The sequence below is a fragment of the Lepidochelys kempii genome, chromosome 4 (genome assembly GCF_965140265.1).
Source record: "Lepidochelys kempii isolate rLepKem1 chromosome 4, rLepKem1.hap2, whole genome shotgun sequence".
In the NCBI taxonomy this organism is placed as follows: domain Eukaryota; kingdom Metazoa; phylum Chordata; order Testudines; family Cheloniidae; genus Lepidochelys; species Lepidochelys kempii.
In genome coordinates this window covers 80,456,457-80,476,262 of record NC_133259.1, presented here as the reverse complement: position 1 = coordinate 80,476,262, position 19,806 = coordinate 80,456,457, and the positions used below count along the sequence as shown (strand labels likewise).

Below are 19,806 nucleotides of genomic sequence, written 5' to 3'. Positions count from 1 at the left end.
TTTTTTTGGGTTTTTTTTACTCTTTTCTGTAATAATTCATACAGGAAAATGGGGCTGTCACATATAGGAGAATTATGTCAGAAATAGCACTCCAAGGGTGATCACAAAGTTGTGTAGAAGTAACACTCACAATAATAATAATAATAAATTACACCTGGTTATACTGTACTTAAGTTATGGGATCTGAACAGCTTTCAAACTAATCTGGGAAATTTTCCAAAGGAGGAACAATTCTCCAGCCACTGCATACAGACAATTCCCATTGACTTGTCTAGGAGTTGATCATTTGCAGTGGCTGGAGAAGTAGGCCTAGGAAACTGTTTCTGGTGAATTCCTATAATTATTATATTTTCCCCTCAATAACTGTCCCAAACTCCCATTATCACTAATAGAAGGTATGTAGATATTTTGAAGAGACAATTGTCTCTGTATCTGTGCTTTGTGTCTGTTTTGCTAATAAACATAGGGATGATCAGATCTGGCCTGGAGAGGGCCAGATGGTATGTACATTTTTAGTAATATTTACAGAGTATAACACATTTCTAACTCACCATCATCTGATAAAAATCTGGATTTATATCCAGTGGCTGAAATGAATGATTAACATATACCAAAGCAGTACTACTGAGCAGGGTAGTACATGCTATGAAAGATAACAGGTATGTTATGATTTACACAAAATAAATTGCAAAGAACATATAATAAACAATGTAAGGTGCCAAGATGGAATAAGTGCTGATGGTAAATCAGGGAGCTCAATGTAGTGAATGGCTGTCTTCTGAAAAGATATATAGCACTGCATAGTAGCGGACATTAGAGAATCTTACTTCAGTAATAATTGGACATTAAGATACAGCTACAATGTTGTATGTGTGATATCGGTGTATAGTGTAATAGAGCTGAACTCTTCTGTACCTCTATGGATGAATGTTTGTGGTAAGATAGTGGTCCTAGATTGATTTGGCTTACATTCAAACAGTTGAGAAGGTGACTAGGCATCTCCTTTTTATAACATTTCCTTCATTCTAATTGTGTGTGTGTTAATAGGAACCGACAACTTAGAATGAAGCAATAATAATGCTTAACTTAGCAGTCAAATATTTAGTGGTTATGTTGTTTGTTAACAATTGTTCTTAACGGGGCACTACAATGGTAAGGATCAGTTTTGTGAGAATCCTTCCCCTTACATAGAAGAGTAAGTTCCTTTTTGGACTTTGACAGCTTCATCACTGTGATTGGCCCTGCATTATGGTGTGTGAGCACGTTATTTTTAATTGGACATTTGCTCATTCGTGTTTTTGTTAAAATTGCCAATATATAATTGCTTTACCACATGGGTGCCTTATTGGGTTGCTGTATTTTTGTCTGATATCCTGACTCAGGCATCAGGGAAAACATTCCTCAAATGCCAGCCACTCTCAGACCATATATCAAAAAATCTGAAGCTGTCCAATGATTGAGCTCATAAAACCTATCCAAATGAGCAAACCAGTTAAGTAAAAATCTGAGCTGGATTTAAGATGTAATAAAGCATTTTATAATCTACGCAGCATGGACTTGTTTTGGATCCAGGTTAGAAAGTAACTTCAGAACGCTATTTTTTCCTTCTGACGGAAGGGCAGTCCACAGTGATGTGGTGGGATGTGAGAAGTTGTCTTGATGACGCACAGTAATCTGTGCCTGTCACAATTGGTAGGAAAAGATTTATAGAGGACATCCTGAAAAGCTGCTTCACATGACAGAAGAAGCGATTTCAGTTCACTGATGTTATCTGTAAGCCCCAAAGAAACCAGCTTTCATGCACCAGAAGAGCATGAGTATGAAGCTAAGTTTTTCTGTGATCAGTAGCCCAAATTGAGTAAATGCTTTGTTTTCCTTGTCATTTTTTTCAATAGGTGCAGGCAGGTATCTGGGTAACTCCATTATGTCACTGAATGGTCCCTGGTCCTTACTGAGAAGACGAGCTACAGTCTCAGGCCACAGTCAGAAATATTTAGACATTCAAAAAATAGCACTCTTGACACTGAAAATTTAGATGCAAACTGAAAATAAACTGCTGGGAGACTGGATTGCCATCAGACACTGACATCACCTAGATCAAAAAAAACTTGAATGCAAAATGAGCAAATGAGAAAGCCCTTCCAGCTCAGAGAAACCCTTTTGTGGAGATGGCACAGCATCTTCAGTGGTGATTAAACTTGAAGCTACTTTTCCAAGCTAAAAGAAAATATAGTGGTTAATTTCCTGAGCCCATAGGTAATATAGTCTAAAAGGCCCCAGATGTGTGTTTTACATTATTTTTCTGCATCAACATTACTTGTTCCTTCTGTTTCTTTAAATGAAAATTTGGACAATGCACAAAGTTGTTGTTGTGGGTTTCCTGATTTTTATGTGTGTGAATGTTTTGCATTTTAATCCTGACTGTAGGCAAACCCGTCCGTTGCTGAAAATAGCTCAAATGCTCCTAGAACAGTCGTACCAGCCAGCAGCTGAGATTCATTTACTCTCTTATCCCCTTCCCTGTTTCTCCCCTACAGATTCCTGGATTTGACTTAAACTTAAACCTTTGTAGTGCAAACCTTTAAAAAAGGCTAAATAAACAAGAACTACATGTACAAGGGAAGAAGCACTTACTTCCTCTGCACTTGAGAAACAGCCAAGCTGGTCTGTCCGGTAAGTCATATATATTTTTTGTTAAACATATGTTCTATGTTTTCTTACTGCACTCATGACTGACTTTCTTGATGATCTAGCTAATATTCAGAGAGAACCTGCTACTTATTACTAGTATTTCTTAGCCATATGTTCTATTTCTGTACAGAAGTGCAAACCCAATTATGTTGTACAGAGGCAAGAGTCTAGGTCCTGCTTTACTGTGCCTTTTTTGAGGCTCTCTGAAATATTCATCTAAAGTTGTATGTACTGCATTTTAGAATGGGCTGGGTTGTAAATTTTAATAATTTAGCTCTCAGGTTGTATCCAAATCATAAGAGAAGATCTAAAGCAAAACCCCAGATCACTGTATTTTTAGATTTCTTCCTGCTTTTAGTGTTTGAAAGTTAGTAGAATACAATCAACTATCTAAGTAAAGAGAATTTCTCAATTATAGCACATAAATCCTCAGTGTTTAAAATCATCTTTCCCATTGATTCACTAGTGTTGCTTGGTTTGCTTGTTTGTTGCATGTGGTGCAGAGACAATATATAATCTAAAACGTTAACACGTGCAATGTAAAATTTAATTTTTCTTTCACTGATGTTAATGTATGCACCTAGTTAATCTGTGGTGTTGGCACGTTTACCAGCAGGCTTCTTTAACCTACTCATAAAATATTTCTGTAACTGCCCTTTACTCTATTATAAGGATACTTGATGTGGCTTACAGTTTTCAAAGTGCTTTGATCTGTGTACTTCCAACATAACATTTAATTTGATTATGGGGTGTTAACGTATCTTGGGTGGGGGGAATGTTTTGCTATGGTGATATGACAACACCTTCTGAATAAAAACTTTGATTTGTCAACTACATTCCTGTATTCTTCCTTACTATGAACAAAATGAAGAAAATGTCTAAAAAAGCAAAACCAATTCTTCCATTTCTGAGATCAATCACTTTTTCGAGCTTCGATGATCAGCTTCCTGCTGCATGCTATGACTTCTCTAAGCAAGAAGCTAGCATTAAATGACAGCTTACAGAGACATAGTCCATCAGCTCACATACACTGTGGACCACTGGCTTACCATAATTACTATGTTCTTGTGTACTGTATGCCTCAGTTCAGCATAGTTGGTTTTTCAATCTTTGCCATAGAAAAACCTGGAATTAGAGTTCACATTTTAAAAAAAAGTTTCTTGAAACCCTGGGCCATACGTCAAAGCAAAGCTACATTTAAAAATACAGTAGTGTTCTGTCTTAAACTTTTCATGAGGGGAAAGTTGTTGGGGTCAATTCTTTTATTGAAAAGCTGTGACCGGGCTTCCTAACTCATTTAATTTAATTTTCAGTTTACTTTTTGTACAAGAAAAATTCACATAAAGTTATAAAATGTGTATATCGTTTTTATTGTATAATATATATATATATATTTGGTAAAAAATATAGACTTGTATAAAAATTAACATCTTGGGTGTCTTGTGATATTTGTTCAGAAATACAGGTTTTGGTCAGAGCCCTGTGCTAGTGTTTCCCACTGCTATGGGAGACCTGGATCCCATTCCTGGACTCTTGCTTGCCCGGGCCACCAGGTGTTGATAATTCTGGGCAGGTAGTAACCTCAGAGCTGTGTGGGATTTGCATCACTCAGCAGACACACCTCTGGCTGATTGACTCTTCCTCACCTAATAAGCGCATTCAGATAGCTAGTGAGATGATGCATAATAATCCAGTGACCTGGTGGTTATTTTGTCCATTTAAGTATCAGACTAAACCACCTTGTCAAGCTACATTCCAGTCTCTGACCAAAAGGAATCAACTGGCCTGTGCCTCTCTGCAACAATCTGTCCTTCTTTGTGCCTCAATGCTGGGCCACCCCAGCCACCTTCTCCCATCCACTTCTCATAAACCACCTCTTCTACTCATCTAGGGCTCTTCTCTCCTACCTACTTGTCTTCCTGAACAGTGAGCCTGTTGCCTTCTTATCCCTCACCAAAAGACCCCACTTCCTCTTCCCCCAGCTTGATCACTCTTTTTTCACTGATGTACCCAGCTTTTCCAACGTGCAGTAATGACCGCTTGACTTATCTGTTAGCCTATTTGTGGATGGCCCATTATGAAGAGGTTTTTAAGGACCTCTGAAAGGAATACTGTTTAGAGAGAAGGTTGGTTGCTGTAATATGGTCCCCTGTGGAGTGAGCACGTACTTGTAGATGAAAGTCAGGAAGAAATGTGTGTTTCTCCGCAAAAGAGCCTTTTGGAGAAAAAAATACAACAAAACTATATTCTTGGCAAAACTTTCCAAAAACTATTTTTTATCAGAATAATATCTGAGTTATGTAAAGTAAGTGTGAAGGAATGTCTATAACTGGGAATTTTCCACTTTAAAATGATGAAACATTTCATTAAAAAAAATTATAGTCAAATAAAATTGCTCAGGAACTGAGACCAAGTAATGCTAAATTTCAGGTTAGCATTAATTTTTAGGATAAGCTCCAGCAATTAGGAGTCAGTATGTGAAATGCTGACACAATCTGAATTGTAGTGGTGTGAATGTGGCACCATAAGTAAATCAGCTGAATGAAGGAAGTCTCAGGAGAGCAATGGAATTCTTTCTTTGCTTAAATATACCTCTGCATTCATGAAGAACACACAGTAACATTTTGTGCAGGTTTCTCCCTTTGACAGTGTGTCTTTGTTCACTCTCCAAAGGTGATGTCAAATATGTCAGTGAAAAAATAATAAACTTCCTGGTTTACATTTTTTATTTTACTTAACTGATATGCTCCCAGGGAGCCTTATAAGTCTTGAATAGCCTAGTGCTGTTACTTGTAATGCAATGTGTTTGGAGAGTAAAGGATCACTCAGAGCAGTTAGTGTTGGTTGAATAAACAAATGTGACCTGTCACCACTGTCTATAAATTTAAACAGAGGAGTATGTGTAAGCTTTTGATAATGGAGCCTACACATCTGATCAAATAAGACATCTCAGAATTTCCTTGATTTGTTCCCGATGTACAGGTCTGTTTTCCAGATACAGTGATTGCTTTCAGGATGTGTTGCTTCTAGAAACAATTAAGGTTCTATCCTGATAGCTAGGAATACTTGTGTAGTAAGAATTTTTCACGCTGATAAAGAATTTGAATTTAACATCTGTTCTGCCATCAGTGAACATGGGTAGCTCCTGTGGAGATTACTGTGAGTTACACACACTTATCAATAGCAGAGATTAGTGGGTATTTGTTCTAACTGAATGTTGTTTAACGCTATGTGACCATGTTGAAACAGAGAAAATAAGACTGTTTAAAAATAGTAGAACAAAGTATGCAGAATGGCTGAAATTCATCCATTGTGTAAGGGCAGCACACTGCCCTCTTTACTACTTAAGGATCAGAGTGGGGATGCACCAGGGTCAACTGGCTGAGCATGTCTGCCTATTTACTAAAAAGAAAAGGAGTACTTGTGGCACCTTAGAGACTAACCAATTTATTTGAGCATGAGCTTTCGTGAGCTACAGCTACATCCGATGAAGTGAGCTGTAGCTCACGAAAGCTCATGCTCAAATAAATTGGTTAGTCTCTAAGGTGCCACAAGTACTCCTTTTCTTTTTGCGAATACAGACTAACACGGCTGTTACTCTGAAACCTGCCTATTTACTGCAAGCCACAAAAGATCAGCACAGAAGGTTGAGGGTGATAGTTCTGGGACAAGCCCTGGGCCATGGTTCAGCATTGACATAGATAATTTGCCTCTCTACCCAAGACAACTTGTGGAGAGGGATGCAGCTGCTGTTGTACCCTAGTAGTCCCTCTGTATAAGTCGAGTAAGGATAGCAGCTGCAGAGAGCTAATAGCCCTGCACTGGTGGCACTTCTCATACGTATAGCTGGAACACTCAGGTTTTATGTAGGTGGAATAAGTAATAAACTTGATTCTTCTTTCACACCATGGTGGAAGTGAGAGCAGAATCATGCTCACTATTCTTTATTTCTATTCACTCGTGTTATGGAATGAACTGAATGAAGACCAGATAGAGCTGTGCTGTTTGACTTCAACAGCTGGACAGCTATTTGTCATCTAATAAAGTCACAGAGTCACAAATTATGTCATAATGTAGCATCACAGTGTTTACTTTGTCTAGTTGCACTGTTGCAACTCATCATCATTATGTAGAGCTGTAATGTTGTGACGTGATGGCATATTATGTAAGAACTTCATCTTTTCTCCCTTCACGCTGGCTGCTGGGAAAGGGGCTCCCCTTTTTCTCTTGTTCCCCATTACTGCCTTGTGGGAAAAAGAAGGACATTTCCTCTTCCTTCTGTCTCCTTGGCTTGGGAAACACCCTTACCCCTGGAGGGGCTCCAGTCACTTCAGAGCCAACAGAGTGCCATTAAGACAGAGGGTCTTGGAGAAAGACGTCCTGATAGGCCTTCTGCAGTTTGTGGGGAGTGAGTTAAGGTTGTAGTACCTTGTCTTTACAATATAATAGTCGTGATAGTGACTGGTAGTGAGCAAAATTGACTGCAAAATTGTTTTGATGGCAATCTTCTTCTTTTATATGCTCATAACTTTCCAAAAGAACTCTTACCTTCTGGGCTGAAATTTCTGCTGTTTGGTCTCTGAACAGATAGGAATATCCACGATAGAAAACTTTGACTTTTTGGCCAAAAATCTGAAACCAAAGTAGTTCAATTTGTAAACACCACTGTGGTGCTTTACTGAAGGTGTAGTTTAGGTAATTCATACTCCTATTCTTCTCTACAGGCAAAAGTCTCTGATCAGTCTATCTTTCCCATGATGCACCATGGTTTCCCCTCTTTGTGAGGCAAGGCAATGCATTATGGGAGTACTATGGTCATGGTGCATCATGGGAAATAAGTCTGACTTGGCAGCCCAGCCCAGAGGAGAATGGGGACATGAAGCATTAAAACTAGAATTTCCACGAGGCACTGAGATGGCATATCTGAATTGATATGTTTGTTTACAGCCAAAATATTTTGGTTTTCCAATGAAAGCTGGAGACTTTTCAGTTCTCAGACATTTTTTGGTGAAAAATTGAAATAATTGTGGAAAGTAGATATTTTTCCCCAAAAAAATAGTGTAATAGAAAACTCAATTTCCCATCAAAAATAGTTTCATTGGAAAATTTTAACCAACCCTAGCGTATGGTCTAGTTTGAAAAATATTGATTGGTTAATAATATGTAGCTCTTACATAGCACTTTTCATCATAAAAGTAAAGTTATGAACTATACTGAAAGCTATCTTAACAGTGTTTCTTCTTATAGAGAGATAAGGCATGTATGTGTGCATTTTTTTAAGTTCACACCTAAGTGTGTATCTATTAGGTGCATCTTTGAATGTATTTTAGTAAGCCTCAGTTATCCTTAAAGAATTAATGACTTAAGTTCATGTATAAGAGTGTGCTTGTCTATGTATATTAGTAGTTTAATGACTAATGTGTGTCATTAGTGGTTTAACTCACTAAATATTCAATACTCTTTAGCATTTGAGGAGGCTTAAATACGTATGCCACCCTAAAGCCTAGGAAGCTTAACTGCTTGGTCCCCCTTAAAGATTTTTTCCATCCTTGTTTAAAAAAAAAAATCAAAAAAACAGTGGCCAACTAGATCCATGTCTGGCAGAAACTCCCCATATGTGGCTCTTCTCTGGTCTTTGCAGAAATGTGAAAGAGGATAGCTGCTTTTGCAGCACCATTCCACTGTTCCTGAGACCCTACGATGGACTGTCTTAATGTAAGGAGCTCTGAGACCAGCAGATGAAGCATAAATTGTATTTCCTTTGCTAAAAGCTTCTCCACGCTGTAAATGCTGTTGAGCTAACATTGCTGATGAGCCCTTTTTCGTTTCCTGTCTTTATCTGTCACCGTACCATTGTACCACCACCCTTTTTATGTAATAAGCAGATTGCAGATAGAACTGTCGATTAGTGAGAATGTAAACAAATCATATTACGATCAGGGCAATCTATGAAATACAACAGTAATACCATTTTGTATTGATTTGGGCCTTTTCAATGCCTAGGTTTGGCATTATCAATAATCTATTTACATTAGTTCAAAGCAGGACAGGCGTGCAATGTGGGTAACTTAATTTGCTACTGGAAGCCTGATTTTCCTATTTCCTCATAGGTCCTGAATCAGGATGTCAGATTTTTGCATAAATGTAATAGGGAGTGCTCCATATCAAAGTATTAACCTCAGTAGCTCACAGGGCCAGTTCCAACCTGACATTGTGCTCCCTGTGATTTGAGGCATGTGTTCCAAACCCAGGCTCACATACCTCATATCAAGGGATTTCATTCATTTGGGTTGGGTGGTTTCCTAAATTCCACACACATTTGGTGTCCTATCCTTTCTACTGCTGAAAATTGTTTACATCAGGAATAAAAAGAATATGAAACTGAGGTTACAGAAAGAGCGAATTAAACTAAATGAGTGAATTGCCACCATAATTGGTTTTCTGCACAAATTTACTTGTCCATCTGTCCCCTCCCTCCCTTCCTCATTTTGGATGTTTGTCACACTTTGTGTTCCAGATTTTGGTGTTGGCAGAGTTAGAGGTATGCACACTGTTGGTTGTCATTCTTTGCTGCAGTGATGTTAAATTAATTGGACAAACTTTGAAATGTGAATGTAAAAGTCATTTCAAGCAACAATTTAAATTATAAATGTGCAAAAAGTAGCTATAATAAGTCGAGTCAACAGCAGCATAGAGGATAGAGACAAGAAAGATCATTTGAGATTATAGGCAATGGAAGGTAGAGGGAAGTAGAAGTGAGTGATAGCAAAAGAGGTGATAGGAGTAAAATAAGGGAGGAGAGGAAGTCCAATACAGAGAAAGGGAAAATGCAGAAGAGGTATTGGAAGAGAGACCACACTTCTTATCAAGGACCACTGCCTCAAAAGCAGGCATATTCAGGGGGCCAGATCCTCAGCCCCAATACACTCAGTGTTGGTGGCCAGCTGGGGATTCGCCCAGTGCATCCAGCTCTGCATGGGCCCACTCACAGCCCTGAGTATACGGAACTTGCTAGAGGGAGGGGGCATTCTCCTCAGCTACTGCAATGAGTCTTTGCTAAGTTAGAGCTGCCTGGACTGGCTACCAGCAGTCCTATAGATCAGGGAATCCAAAGATGGAGTAAAGTCACCTGTGATTCCCCCTTCCCACCAGGTCCTGTATTTGAAGATCAAGACCAGTAACTGGACTATTGCAGCAACAGCTGAGGCCCAAATTAACCTGGCACAAATGGGACTCAAACAGATAAAAGAAATTAACACTCAGTGGTGAAGTGGGAAGAGAGAACAGTGAAAAAAGAGAAGGGAGAGTCACATCAAGGGTTGGACTTTCAGAAGTGCTCAGTGTTGGCCCTGATGCTGCTCCCATTGAAGTCAATAGCTCCCATTCGCTTAAACGGGAGCCACATTAAGCCAATGCTGAGTGCTTCTGAAAATCCAAGACTGTAGTGGGGGGAGGAAACCCAGAAGGCTGCCTCTGCTATAGGAACTCAGTATCGGAGCCAAATGTATCTACTTATGTTGACATTCTCTCTTGAAATGTCTAATAGTAGTACAGATATAGCATTTTGCACTAATGGATTTGCATGGAGGAAATTAGATTCAGGCAAGTGTTCAAATTAATTCATAGGTAGAACGGGGACTGTAATTCATAATTCCATGTGCTGTCAAGAAAATATAAATATGTCTAGGAAATAAATGTCAGTAGCTGCCCAGTTTTTTTTTTTTATTGTGAATTATATTAAAAAGCTCTAAATCCACTACTAGGTGAAATTCTGGGTAGTGGTTATCCTGTATGAAGTCCTAAATGGCCTAGGCTCAAACTCTATTCGGTACCATCTCTGAGTTATTATATGATCTGTGCTCATTGGAACCCTGAAACTTGATGCCATGTGAAGCTTGTGTATGGTAGTGGGAGCACTTTCTATGTAGTGAGCCTACATATATGGAATTCACTCCCTGCAGACATAGGATAAGCACAAGGCCGGTAGCTTAGAAACAGTTGCATGATTCACTGCTTTAGTGAGGACATTCCAATTGATTAAATGCTAGTTTCCTTTGTTATTATGTTCACAGCAGATACACAGAGAAGTTAAATAAAAACATAGAATACTGTCTCTGGAAGGTTGTAGTGGGACACTGCACACAGAACCCAAGAACAGAGAGACAAAGGAAGGCTGATCTCTAAAACAGACACAACTCACCCCTTCTTTGTATGGGCTGTTTGGCTGCATACTGATTGCTGCTAGGATGGCCCAGATCACATAATTCTCTATAGAGTCCCCAGCTGGGGAAAATAGAACCAGGAAATATCCTGGAATTTAAAGTGACAGTCTACAGTTGTAAGAGTTTTCAATAAAACCTATCCTAGATGATTGGTAAAGCTTCAGGGAGAAGGTCAGCATGCTATCTGATCTCTTACTGAGATCTTGAAGGCCTCTTACACTGCTTAAATATCCATGATGACAGGTGCCTAATAAATGCTTGTAAAAGGAAGTGATCAGAAATTCAATAAATGTTTGACAAACATAATAATTGGGAATGGGTGTATCAGATAAAGTGAAACACCAGCTGACCTAAACCTTCATCCAGAAGAACTCTAATGGCACCCAAACAGGACCTTTTTCAAGTTCAGTAGTTTGGATATATGTGAAGATCTTTGTTTTTGATTTGTTTTCTTATTTTCGTTTTCACAAACCTTTGTATTTCCAGGTTCCAGTTAGAACCAGAAGCAGAGGTGCCAGTCTTTGGAACTTCAGACTTTCAAATTTAGCCTGTTACTAATAATTATGCAAACTTGGCCCAAAAATTAACTAGGACTGGACAAATGTTTCTGGTGGAAATCTGTGCCACCTGAATAAGCCCTGTCAGAGCCTGACAAACATTTAACATGACGGTGCAGGTTTGGCGAGCCTTGGAATCAGCTGGCGGAACTACTTGTTGCAAGCTGCTTATTTATTGGGTTTGGCCTTTTGTTTGTTTGTGAATTATCTGGGAATCCATCATAACTTGAAGAAACTTGGTTTTTATTCATAATTGTTCTAACAAAACTTTAAAGACTATATTTGTGTCTATTGGATTGTCATAAACTAGTGAATGTTTTAAGTACACTTAGTATTTTGAATTCAATCTGCTTGACTGGTCAGCTAAGTCACACAATGTAGTTCTTTGAGTGGTTGCAGATATGTATTCCACTCAGGTGTGCATGTGCCTGGCACATCGCAGCCGGAGAATTTTACAGCCTAGCAGTATCTTTAGTGTCGGTGCTCGCTCCCTGTGGTTCTAGACTTTCCCTGGCTACATAAGGGCAGCATTGCCCCAATTCTCCTCAGTTCCTTCTCACCACCCTCAGCAGGAGTCGGAGCATTCTGTGTGATGATTGACCTCACAGTGTTTTTCTCAGTTACAGTACCCTGGGAATTTATTGTATATAGCAGTCATGGCCAAACAGAGCCTTGCAGTTAAAGTATAACTCATGGAGCCCCCACCCCCATTCTTTGCCTACCAGACTGGGAGCAGGGGGGAGCTTGGGGCTTCTGCCCTGCAGTGGGGTGGTGGGACTAGGGACTTCTTCCCTGCAGGGAGGGGGGTATAAGGGCTTTTGCCCCACACCCCAGCAGGCACCAGCTCACAGAACAAGTTGTGCATGTCTTGCATCTTTCGAACTTCTGAAGATTATTGTATGCAGCTCGAAGAGTTGGTTAGTTTGGCCACTCCTGGTATATAATTCATTGTAGTGTAGCTTAGTAGCACTTTTAGGTTTAGTTACAGTGGTTAGGATAGATAGTTAACGTGGGTGATGCCTTGACTGGGGTTTACACATTGCCCATCATGTGGGGTAGCTATCCCCACTAGAGACTCTTCCCCCCCCCCCACTCGTAGCGAGGTGCTCTATATGCAAGTCATTTAAGAAGCCAATGCAGGTGCGAGAAACAGCACCTCTAAGAGCAGGCCATGAGGTCTGCTTCAGCAGAGGACCTCTTCAGACCTCTTCCTATAGAGCTGACGGGAGATGTGGCTCCTGGCTCAAGATCCAGTGCTTCCCCTAACAGGAAGAGAGACATTGTTTTCCTTCTTTGTGTCCACCAAGGAAGAGACGCCATGAGACCAATTGGGACCAGTTCAGGACTTGAAAGGATTCCTCTTTGTCTTCTAAGAGGAGTGCTGACTGGCACTGAGAGTCATATGCATGATGGAACTGTGTCCTCTAACCGCTCTCAGGTACTGTGCTGAGATCAATGGGACTCTATACCATTGACTCCAGTTTTGGCCATGAAACATTTGTTGCGTCTGGTACTGACAAAGACATCATCAGCACCCACCATCTCCATGCCATTGACATACCAGGTGGCATCAATCCTGCTTTGCCTTTCCATTCCAGATTCCCCTGCAGTTCAGGGGCTGTCAGCTACCATGGTTTCTACTTCATTCTGCTGTGCCATTGGCCCTGCCAGGGCAGGTTGTGGAGCCGTCATGCTCGTCAGCACCACATTCCACACCGTCCAGAGTTCAGACTGAAGAGTTGCTGCCAGTGTCCTTTGTGGTGCCGAGGGGTTAATCGTGGGGATGCTATCTTTGGCACTGACAGTGTCCTTAACAGATGGTCTCTGCACCATCATTGGTCTGGTGCCAATTACAAGGGCAATGCCTCTCCCAGTACCAACAGCATCAACTACTCATTCATCTGCTGCACCAGTGCCTTCTCTGTATTATGTGCAGGACGAGGCTGACTGTTTGCTGCCTCAGGGGTGGTGCCTCCATTCACACTGGATGACTTCTAGGGCTCCTTGAGATCAGGGACTTCTTACTCTTCCCCCTCATCTTCGAAGCACCATTCTCCGTCCTTGGATCACCATTGGTACTGGGATCAGCACCGTTCCTGCAGTAGGGATTACAGTCCCTAGCCTAGTACCTACTGCCCACCAATCGTCTCCTTGGGATGTACCTCAGTCTGGAAGATCCTGCTCTTTGATATAGTCCAGGTCAAAATCACTGATTTCAGCTGCATTTTCTATTCCTGAGCTGTCACAATATAGCTGCTTGCCCCTAGGTAAACACCAGCATCATATATTGCTCATGCTTTTGTATGTATTAAAAAAGAATCTCAAAAAGGGTTAAAGGTGTAAGTGTAAAGCAAAAAATTCCTTTGCAGGTAACAAAAGGCCAAAGGGGGAGGGAAGGGAAAAAGAAACGGGTTAACTCAACAATTCAGCTAGGCTCAAAAATGAGGGGCAAAACTGCCACTCAAGGCCCATGCACACAAGCTCCCTGCTGCTAAACAGCCAAAAGCCTATTTTAAAAAAAACCCCTAAACCAAACAAACCTAAGAAAAAAATGCAAAACTCATAAAAATGCAAAGGTTAGCAAATAAAAACATAACAGTCTTGTGACCCTAAAGCCAACATGTTTTTAAAATGCCAAAAAAGCCTCAAAAGGACAGTTTAAACTGGTACAAAAAGCGCAAAGGACAAAGGTCCCTAAGCAAAATGCCCCAGAAGAACCCAGGACTTAAAACCCTCCCAAAAGCTAAAGCGAGTTGGAGATCAACAGCGGACCCTGAACAACCCGTGCACGGGACAAGAACTCCCGTTCATCCTTCCCCCTCTTCTTACATTAGAATCATAGAATCATAGAATATCAGGGTTCGAAGGGACCCCAGAAGGTCATCTAGTCCAACCCCCTGCTCGAAGCAGGACCAATTCCCAGTTAAATCATCCCAGCCAGGGCTTTGTCAAGCCTGACCTTAAAAATCTCTAAGGAAGGAGATTCTACCACCTCCCTAGGTAACACATTCCAGTGTTTCACCACCCTCTTAGTGAAAAAGTTTTTCCTAATATCCAATCTAAACCTCCCCCACTGCAACTTGAGACCATTACTCCTCGTTCTGTCATCTGCTACCATTGAGAACAGTCTAGAGCCATCCTCTTTGGAACCCCCTTTCAGGTAGTTGAAAGCAGCTATCAAATCCCCCCTCATTCTTCTCTTCTGCAGGCTAAACAATCCCAGCTCCCTCAGCCTCTCCTCATAAGTCATGTGTTCTAGACCCCTAATCATTTTTGTTGCCCTTCGCTGGACTCTCTCTAATTTATCCACATCCTTCTTGTAGTGTGGGGCCCAAAACTGGACACAGTACTCCAGATGAGGCCTCACCAATGTCGAATAGAGGGGAACGATCACGTCCCTCGATCTGCTCGCTATGCCCCTACTTATACATCCCAAAATGCCATTGGCCTTCTTGGCAACAAGGGCACACTGCTGACTCATATCCAGCTTCTCGTCCACTGTCACCCCTAGGTCCTTTTCTGCAGAACTGCTGCCTAGCCATTCGGTCCCTAGTCTGTAGCTGTGCATTGGGTTCTTCCGTCCTAAGTGCAGGACCCTGCACTTATCCTTATTGAACCTCATCAGATTCCTTTTGGCCCAATCTTCCAATTGGTCTAGGTCCTTCTGTATCCTATCCCTCCCCTCCAGCGTATCTACCACTCCTCCCAGTTTACATCCGGGCTTGGCCAGCCTCGGGTAGTGCAGGTATAAGTATAAAAGTGGGTTAGGGCTTGGGGCACTAACGCTTTCTTCCTTCCTCTAAGTGGCGTGGAGAAGCCCCCCACCCAGCACTTTCCGCTGTTATTTCTTTTTATTTTATTTATAAAGCTTTAAAACTCAGTTACTTGGTATGCTCTGTCATCTCCTCCCTAACAATCCTGCGGCCTCAGCCTAATCACCTAACGCCTCAGGCAGATGGTAACAAAAATCTGTCAGTTTTGGTGGAGAATTGCCGGGGGGGGGGCCTGTGGAGCGCACCAACTGTTCTGCCCTTGGCATTTTATGTTTGCTCTATCTGGCACTGTTGGTATTACATGTTAAAAAACTTATCATTAAACATGTGCCCATTCTTAGCCGTAGTATGACTGAAAACCGAAGAAAGGTTTAGCATTCCTCTCTCCACCCTGGTTGGCGGGGGAAAAGTGCAGGTGGGTATACCCCCGGTTGTAGAAGTCCCGGGTAATAGCAGGAGGACTTAAAAATTCTTGCTCCAAGCAAACAGTCCTCAGTGCATACACCCTCAGCAGTAGCATGCCTAAGTTAAAGAGGAGAACTTACCGTGTCTCGCTCTGCCTGGGAAGAGTTTTATTTGGTGTATGAACCCTCAGTGGTATTAGACCAGGTAATATGGAGGGAGGTTTAGCGTCTCTCCCTCCGGCCCGAAAGGGGGAGGGTGAACATTGTAAGCCCTGGTGCAATCGTGGGCAACCTAAAATTTCAAGTAACTAAAAAAACCTTAAAAGCTCTACTAACAAATTGTAACAAAAAAGTTATAAAAATTTAAAAAATTCATAAAAAATATGTTCAGGCAATATTTTCTATATAAAAGCCAACTCTAAAAGAGTGTGGGCAAATAGTGGTAGCACCTGTATAAAAATGTTTAAAAGGAAGCAATTCAAAGATAATACTTTGTTCAAAAGATTACTCCTTTTAAACAAACCTTGCTCTGTTAAACCAAAATCTAAAAAATATAGGAGTTTGGGCAGTATAGTATTTCTTGTAAGTAATATTATGGTAATTCCACAATTTAAAAAAAATGTTTAAGGAAAGGGACCAGAAGGGGTGGGGGCTAATTAAGTAGCCCACCCTCCGTCCTAAATTGGTAGTAAAACAATGCCTGTGCCCATGGAAAGGGATAGTGCAGCAAGGAAAACAGGATTGGGCTCAAACAAGCAGGCAAGCAACAAATAAAAAAAGTAAAAAACAGGTTAAAAGCCCTAACGGCATAGTTAGCAAAAAATAAAAAACAATAAAAAAATGCAAACATCAAAAATTCAAATCCCTAAAACAGTATTTAAAATAATAAAATCTAAATTAATTAAAATGTCTTCTTAAAAAATAAGCAAATTTTAAAAAATTAATTCGGCAAAGGCTGGAGGGATTAAGCAATTAAACATTGTAACAGTATTTTAAAAAATCTTATAAAAAATTCTTGGTTTCTTTGCAACCATTCTGAAGGAAAAATGGGCCCTTTTCCAAAAAAAAGTCTGTAAATAATCCAGGCAAAAAAAAATTATCTTAATTACATTCAGTTAACTATAAACATTTAATCAAATTTGCTAAAAAAAAATGAAAGGGTTCTATTAAAACTTAACTGCCCCAAATGTATAAAAAATGTAATCTATAGACAGCTATATAAAAACAAAGCAGTGTATATTGTAGAAGGGGTAAAAAACATTCAAACATACCATGCTACTTAATTAAAATCCTAATAGGGCTCCAAAGAAAGCCACAATAGGTTGTGTTTTCTTTTTCAAATTTTTGTATGTTTTAAAAGCAAAAATTAAAAATAAACAGTAATCAAAATTCTGATAAAAGTTAATTGTGTGTCCCTTTTAAAACAAAGTCTCTAAGCTGCTAATGGCTTTCAATCCAAATGGAAACCAAAAAGCATCTGTGTTAATGGAAGTTACCTAACTAATAACGGTAAAAGCCATTAAAACCTAGCCTGTGTATAAAACAAATACAGGAAAATATGGGGGTAATTCCTCTGTTTTGCCTGCAATCAGCAAAAATATTTGTAAAATATATATATATATATATATATATATATATATATATATATATATATATATTAAGGAATAATCTGCCACCCCCAAAGGGGTAAAAATATGTTATTTTTGTCTTTCAAAAAATAAAAAAAAACTAATGCCAGCTAAAAAGCAACCCAAAATACCATAGATCTACTCTCACAATAAAGATTGTGTTTTGTGTTCTATGTTTTGTCTTGTGTTGTTTGTCTTGTTGCTAGCACTGTTGTGTATTAAATATTGGGAAAAAAAATCTTCAGGTAGCAGATACCATATTAGGAAAATTAATTTTAAAGCAAAAGTTATAAATACTATAAACCTAAAAATAATTAAAAATGAATTAAGCTCTCTGTCCCAGCTACAGGACAGCCTAATACAAAAACAAATAAAAATAAAAAAACATACTGCTATAGCTGTGGAATGTACTAAAATGCAAATACTTGCTTTGTCCACCTTAAAACACAATATGTTTTGGGTAATATCAAAAAACACTAAGGTTTTAATACACTTGCTAAAGCAAAGGAAAAGATCACTGTTTAATACTTATCAATACAAATAAATACAGTATGTTTCTAGCATAGTAAAGCCAAACCTTTTAATTAAAAAATTATTAAAAATGCACACCAGCAAGCTCTAAAAGCAAAAATATAAGAAGTGAGCCCACTCTTCATATGACACATGGAATCCTTCTGGCTACCCCAAACCTTAAGCCAGTGGGCTGGGGAGGGAGGGAAGCTATTAAACACCAGAGGTTGTACTGAGTGGACTCTTCAAAAGTGGGTGTGCTTGTCCGTGCCTATTGCTCCAAAGTAAAAACATTTCACTAAAATCCTGTGTATAAAATAAATTAAATAATAAAACCAAAATACTGTATAATGAGTAATGTGTATTTATTAATTCCTAAAAAAAAAAGTTGAAAAAAAAATAAAAGTGTTAGCAACCCATTAATAAACAAATGTAAATATAATGTAAGTACTGGGTTTACCAATAATCACATTTACTGTTTGCCACAACCAAAAAAAATCTCAGCTTTGCTCAATTAAAAAAAAAGCTATGTAAAACCCACAAAGCTATAAAGGCCGCTTTAAATAAAAAAAAAAAAGCCAAGCATAAAAAAAATCATTAAAAATATCCAAAAATGGCAAATTAAAAACAAGGTAATGTTGCAAAAGCTAAAAAAGGCAACCCACAGTCTAACCGCCAAGTGGGTGGGTCCATACTCCATTGTAAATTGCATCTCCCTGGTAGTGTACCACCTTCAGCTTCCCGGTAAACTAAAATAAATGCATGCCAATCAGCTCAAAACATACGTTTTTCCTTAGGTTTCAGAGTAACAGCCGTGTTAGTCTGTATTCGCAAAAAGAAAAGGAGGACTTGTGGCACCTTAGAGACTAACCAATTTATTAGAGCATAAGCTTTCGTGAGCTACAGCTCACTTCTTCAGATCTGAAGAAGTGAGCTGTAGCTCACGAAAGCTTATGCTCTAATAAATTGGTTAGTCTCTAAGGTGCCACAAGTCCTCCTTTTCGTTTTTCCTTAGGTTTCTGGTCATGGCCTTGTGGGCCTCGGTTGTGGACGAGCCACGTGCCTGGACCATCCAGGTTTCCATTTGTTCATAAAATTATCTAAATAATTACAATTATATATATAAAAAAATACCTCCAAAGGCTCTCCCTAGCTCAAGCTGTGAAAGGGGCCCAAGCCACAGTGTTGCGAAAGGCTGGAGGGGAGGTGCCTTAAAAACAATGCATAGTCCAAATAAACACAGCAAGGACACAGCAAAATACCTGATGGGTGGCCTCAAACCTCCCATGGTCCCATGGGGACAAACCCTATTCCTCCTGTGGTAGCCTAAAGTGAAATAAAAGGCCCTTTGGCAAGCAGTAGCAGCCCCTAATCCCTGAACAAAATATCATTGTTTTAACCTCCTGGAACCAGGCAGACAACATCTATGACAAAAGTCAAAAAAGGCTGTAACAAAACAACTAATAATTTTTAAAGTTTTTTGTCTGTGCCTCAGTTTCCCCAGTAGGCGCATTTATGTTGTTCTTTTTCTTTCACTGTTGCTTTGTTAACAAAATAAGGCAGTAATTGTGAGAGCCCAGAGACACCCCAAACAAAAGTGGTAAAACCGCTTTTGCTGCTTCAGGCCTGCAAAATTCGTCAGGGCAAAACAATACAGATGCCTCCTCCTTCACAGTGTTGCAACACACATTTAATTTGGAGAAAGCTGCCTTTGTCACAGCCATCCGGATGGGGCATCTATGCCAACAAAAAAATGTGCTATGTTATTTCACTAACAAAGCCAAAAGCTACTACTCGCTAGTGTAGGCAATTGTTCTCGCCCTAACAATTCTGTTTGTGGTATATTGCTGCTTGTGTAAAAGGCCAACGGTAACACTAGCCACCATTTCAGAGGAAGGGTAAAAACCAAAATGTTGATTCGGGATCAAGGGGGGAACTGTCACAATATAGCTGCCCCCCTCACAGAGGGTCCCCTGGGTAAACACCAGCATCATATATTGCTGATGCTTTTGTATGTATTA

At 39.8% G+C, this 19,806-nt stretch overlaps 1 protein-coding gene across 32 annotated transcripts in view; it reads left to right on the top strand.

The window, feature by feature from the left end:
- SORBS2 (sorbin and SH3 domain containing 2) overlaps window positions 1-19,806 on the top strand; it is a 450,872-nt gene that overhangs the window by 207,882 nt on the left and 223,184 nt on the right. For 31 of the 32 annotated variants that reach the window (XM_073341803.1, XM_073341830.1, XM_073341822.1 and 28 more), the window contains one exon: window positions 2,538-2,673. The gene's annotated coding sequence lies outside the window, so the exon portion shown is untranslated. Of the gene's footprint in view, window positions 1-2,169; window positions 2,257-2,537; window positions 2,674-19,806 lie in introns of those variants that run through there. The other variant, XM_073341804.1, reaches the window with a different exon arrangement.